The 5,983-nt window shown below is 29.8% G+C and overlaps 1 non-coding gene across 1 annotated transcript; it reads left to right on the forward strand.

The window, feature by feature from the left end:
• The first annotated feature begins 636 nt into the window (after positions 1 to 636).
• Positions 637 to 743, forward strand: LOC149515336 (small nucleolar RNA R71). The gene has a single exon (XR_016327170.1). It is a non-coding gene; the product is annotated as a small nucleolar RNA R71 (small nucleolar RNA).
• The last annotated feature ends 5,240 nt before the right edge of the window (positions 744 to 5,983 follow it).

A 5,983-nucleotide genomic window follows, 5' to 3' on the forward strand; every position in this document is an offset into this window, starting at 1 on the left:
CTATTTGGTTTTTAAGATTTTGATTGATATAGCTTGGTTTTGGATGTTTGCATTGTTTACTTGCATCAATTAGGTTAACATTTCCTCAAAATTGGTTTTTTTTTCTTGGGATAGGTTATAGGGTTGAAGGTTAGGGCAAAAATTATTGTTTTGGTTGGTGGCTTAGTGGTTGGGTTGGTTCCAAGAATAGTTCAGGTGGTTTTGCCAGCTTGGGTTATAAGTGTTACTATAAGAATTATAGGTGGGCTTAGACTATTGAGCATACTAGATTGTCTTTATCCTAAATTGGCACTTATCACTAGAATAAAGTCCATCACATATTTCACAAGATACAAAAGGGTTTTGAATGGCATGGACTATTTAGGGTGGGGTTTCTAAGGCTCTATCTTTTTAGTTAAGGCTGCCAAATGTGAATAAATAGAAGTAAATGCATCTAACTCATATACACTAGTAGGTTTTTTGTGTACCTTTCTTTCTATACTACATTGATAATTGTTCGATGCCATCTTTTTAATCAACACATGGGCCTCCTCAAGAGTCTTGCTCATTATGGCTTTTTTAGCAGCTGAATCCAAAGTAGCTCTCTTGGATAGAGTGAGGTCACTATCAAATATCTGAATTTGGAGCTATTGGAGAAGACTATGATATGGGCATTTTTTTAGTAGCTCTTTAAATCTCTTACAAGCATTATAGAGATTCCCACCATTAACTTGCAAAAAAGTGGCTATTTCATTTCTTAACTTGGCAATCTTGGGAGGTGGAAAGAACTTAGCTAAGAATTTTTGTACCAAATGCTCCCAACTTGTAATTGATCCAGATGTTAGTGAAGATAACTAGCTTTTCACCTTATCCTTGAAAGAAAAAATGAAAAAGCTTAGTCTTATTGGATCATATGAAACACCATTATATTTAAAAGTATCACATAATTTAAGAAAATTTGACAAGTGAAGCTTAGGATGTTTAGTAAACTGTTAAACTATATAGAAGTTTGGATCATTCATATAATTGAAGGCTTAATCTCAAACTTGTTAGCTTGTATAGCCAGCATTTGGATAGATTGTTGAAAACCATAAGGATAAGGGACAACATAATACCTCAAAGTTTTTTTACCTTTGTTGTTTACATTCACCATTGGTGTTGGTGTAGGTGATGTTGTATGCTCTCTCTTCAGATGCCTTAAATTTTTTTCAATCTCTTGGTTGAATGAAGCTAGGTAAACACACTTAGATTTATTTATACAAACAAGAAAAAGATTACAACAAATAAAAGCAAATGAAAATAAATGTTTAGATTACAAAAGAATAGAGAATCCTTATTGATATTGAATCAAACATTGCTATAATCCTCGGTAATTATGCCCAAAACTTGATTACTTATTTTTGTAATGCCTGTAAGTGCACAGATTGTAATCAAGTAATAATACTAAGTGAAGAAAAGTGTCATTCTCATAAAGATTATAGAATTAAAATGTTGGGTGGATTCGAGTACCAAAGTTGATAGACTAAACCTTTATATCTAAACTAATGAAAACTTTGATTGATCTGCAATAAAAATAAATAAGAACATAAAAGAAAGATTGTATAGGCCTAGATCTACTTAACCAATTATCACTTGGCAAACAATAATTTGACAGAAACTAGATCTAAAGAACAAGAATTGAAACAAATAGAGCATAAATCGAAACTTAGAAAGAAGGTAAATAGGATTGCTTGACTAAAAACTGAAAAGAATAAAAAAAGATTGCCAAAACTTAGAACAATAAAATAAGATGTAGACCGAAAATAGTAAAGAAAGAAAGCTTTGAAAGATTAGATCTTGGAAACAAAAATACTTGTATTTAATAGAAGTAATAAAACAAAAGCTTTTGTAATGGCTAATTTGTCACCTTAGTCTAATACAAATGAGCTTTAAAGAAAACTAAGAACTAAGAGAAGAAAAGAGAATGAGAAGTGAAGTGTGAGATGTGTTAAAGACAAGAACTAACCTCTCTATTTATAGTGGAGGTTTTGGCTAAAAGGTAAGTACAAGCTTCAAGGTTCAATTTTATTCTAACTCTTCATGATACAAGTTATCTTGATCTTTAAAAATGTTGGTTGAAAATGGGATGCTGATCTTTGGATAATCTTGGCCGATCATGCTTCTTAGGATTCCATCTTGGATGTTAGATCATGTAGGGCTTACCAGTATAATAAACTTTTCATATACTAACACTTGGTTATATTGACGGTCAAATTGTGTCAGTAATAGAGATTTATACTGATGATTTTTTAATACCATCAAAATATACTATACCTATACCAATACTTTATACAATCGTCGGTATAGATAAACTTTTTTTGATGATATATAACAATCCATCAGTATAAGTATGTTATATATTGACACTTACCTATACTGACAATCAAATTATGTAAGTAAAAAGTAATTATATTGATAAATTTTTATTATTGTTAGTATAGACAATGTTTATACCAACACTTTGTACACCGTCAGTATAGGTAAACTTTTTGTAAAGATATAAATATCCATTAGTATAAGTATGTTATATATTGACTGTTATAATAATCGTTAGTATAAGCTCCAAAAAAATATTAATTCTTAATTTCTTTTTTGAAAAATATTAATTCTTAATATTTCCCTCTAATAAAAATTTTTAGAAACTATAATTTCTTAAAAACTATAATTATTAATAAATAAAATTTGTAACTTAATTAATTTTAAATGATAATAAATTCTCAATAAAATTTTTAAGTATTATATTAATTAATAAATTTATAGTTAAATATTATACTAAAATTTTTTAAATTTAAATATTATTTATTATTAAAATTATTAATGAATTTATTAATATAAATATTTATCATTTAATTTAATTATCACGTATGATATATAATAAATGATTGATTTTTTAATAACATAATTATACCATATGATTCAAGTTAAAAATAAATATATTAACGTGAAACAATAATTTCATAAAATATTTTCTCATATTAAGACACTTTTTTTAAAAAAAAAATAGAATCTCTCCCCATTCTCAACACAATTAATGAAAAAAATTGTACAACTTGAATCAAAATTCTATAAAAGTTGTAAGGGTACTTTTGGATCATTCATGTTTGGTTGGAGATGCTAAAAAAGAATTTATGCATTTTTAAACAACAAATAGAACTATGGAGAAAAGTAATATTAAAATGGGGAAAAGAAGATGGTAAAAAAATGAAAGAAAAAATGGGAGAACCTAAATATAAAGTAAAAAAGCAGCGGTCCACTACATCTACCATAAGTCGATCTTGCAGCCTCCATTTTCCTCTTTTATCTTTCCCTTGAAATTGAAGAAAAAGAGACACATCCATCTCCACTATCTAAGACAAACAACATACATATACAAGCACGTATAGTTTCAGCTCAAGGTGTTACTTTGAATGCCGAAAATCCCTTCGTTCAATTTGGTGACCTTTCGAATAGATTCCAAGCCAAGAAGTTGCCCAAGTGTTCAACCTCTAATAGTGGTCTACACAAACTCATGTGAAAGAACCTTCTCTAAAATTTGGTAGAATTTAAAGTTATACTATATCCAGCAAGTGTTTGCAAGACCTCTTTTCTTAAGTGATCTTTAGATGGTTGATTGATAGCTTGATGTTCTTTTTATAGGGGAAGCATTTAACCATATCATGTTTAACGTTTTGAATACAAAATTCCACAATTAACCTTATACTAGCAGAATGTACCAAACAAGGGAAACTCTTTCTATTGTTTTTTATTTTCTCTATTTCTGATCATTACCAAAACAAATTAAGTCCAACTTAATTTGTCCCAATCTTAATCTTTCACAATTGTCCTATTATGTGTAACCTATTAGGGTTTTTAGCATGTCAACAATAAACACAAGCATTGTAAGCATTAGTACTCGATTGGATGAAACAAACTTTTTGTCTTCACCACTAATTCTCCAATTAGCCAATCTTATGTTCATAGATCATGATAGATGCTAGCTTCATTGCCATAACCCAAAATGCTAAAGAAAAGTCCATATGGCTTGACAACTTATTCATGAATGATCTTTGTGTATAATTAATATCCTTTCATCACAAATATCTTGGTTTAAACATTGAGTATGGTTTAGTGTCCACTAAATCTTGTTCAATCACATTAAGTCTTGTCTTGACTTTAACTCACAAATAAGTTTTAGAACAATTCTAAAATCTTATTTCACTTTGGCCAAAGATTTCTCAAGTTAATTCAATCAAGACTATTGAGATACTCTTTTGATCACATAAAGTGATGAATCTTATCTTGATTACTTCATGCGTCTTCATATGCCTCATGTTATATCCAACAATACTCAACTATAGCATTCTTGGTTAGAACCAATAAGTAAAATAAAGTCAAAGTATAACATTCATCATATAAGATTATAAGTAATCTTAAGTTAAAAAATCACTTATACAACCATCACATAAGAATGCAGCTATGGGCAATATGTGAACTATCATATAGCATTCTTATATCAAGTCAAGTTCAGTTGTAATAAGCACCCACATGTTAGTTTAAGTTTACTCAAATTTCAACTTATGAGATTGGTTGCATGCTTCATAAGTAAAAGCATAATTATGTGCTAGTGTCAACATCTTTTGTCATTGTCTTCTTATTAATAAAGCATCGACTAGAAACAATTTTGAAACATATAGCTTTTATGTAATGATGATTTCATAACTACAATTTCATTGTAATTCCCTTACAAAGCTTTATTTATATTCCAAGTACTTTATTATATAAGCATCAACATTGAAATATATATATACAAGCTCAATGAAAAAGAAATAAGACCTTTATAAGATTTCAAATATTAAAGTATTATAAATATGACAATCTCTTAGCCAAAATATAGTTTGGCTTGAAAAGCAAATACCAACATGTTGTCCCTCAAATAGATGGCTTCCAAACTAATATTACAAGGCTAGCCATTCAGGCCATTTATTTTGAATTGAAGCCATCCATCATTAACATGATCCAAAACTTGTTCAAATTTGTGAGTTACCCAATGATGACCTCATTTCGCATTTGACTAATTAACTTTTGAAAATTTTGTGGTACTTTTAAGTAAAATGGTGTTGCTGATTATGCCATAAGACTAAGATTGGTTTTTTTTCTTTTAGGGATAAAACAAAAAGTTGGTTTGTGTATGTTTCTTCTGGCTTTATCATTACATGGGACAACCTAGTTAAAAAATTCATGGAAAAATTTTTTCCTCTATCCAAAACAACCAAGATATGCAATGATATCACTTCGTGGCATAGCCTAGTTTAGAAATTCTTAGCAAGAATTTTTCTTTTATCCAATCCAAAACAACCAAGACATGTAATGATATCACTTTAAGCAATTTAAGGCTGAATCTTTGTTTGATGCATGAGAGAGATATAAGGAGTTGTTAAGGAGATGCCTACACCATGGTTTTCCCAAGTGGTTAAAAGTTCAAATATTTTATAATGAGTTGGTGGGGGTAAGCAAGAACCATAATTGATGCTGTTGCTAGTGGTGATTTGATGAGTAAATTTATTGACAAGGCCTATGATTTGATTAAGGAGATGGCCATGAACAATTAGGAATGGGTCAATGAAAGGTTAGTACCTAAAAAATCAACTAGGATTTTTGAGCTTGATACACTTATTGCCCTTACTTCCTAAGTTTCTACCCCAGCCAAGAAAATTGAAAATTTAGGAACCAGCCCTTCACCTAGCCCAGTCCAAGCCATCCAAAGTCCTTTTCTTTTGCATGAAAATTGTGAGGGAAACCATACCTTAGATAGGTGTCCCATTAGAGTAGAACTTGTTGAATTTGTTGCTCAACCAAAGCGACAATTTAATTCATACTCTAAAACCTATAACTAAGGTTAGAAACAAAATCCTAACTTTTCTTGAGGAAACAACCAGGGGCAAACAACCACTTACCATCTTGGACCCATTCACCCACCTAGTTTCTA

Source organism: Durio zibethinus, chromosome 13, assembly GCF_047325235.1.
Source record: "Durio zibethinus cultivar Kanyao isolate XHJ-2024 chromosome 13, ASM4732523v1, whole genome shotgun sequence".
NCBI classification, from domain to species: domain Eukaryota; kingdom Viridiplantae; phylum Streptophyta; class Magnoliopsida; order Malvales; family Malvaceae; genus Durio; species Durio zibethinus.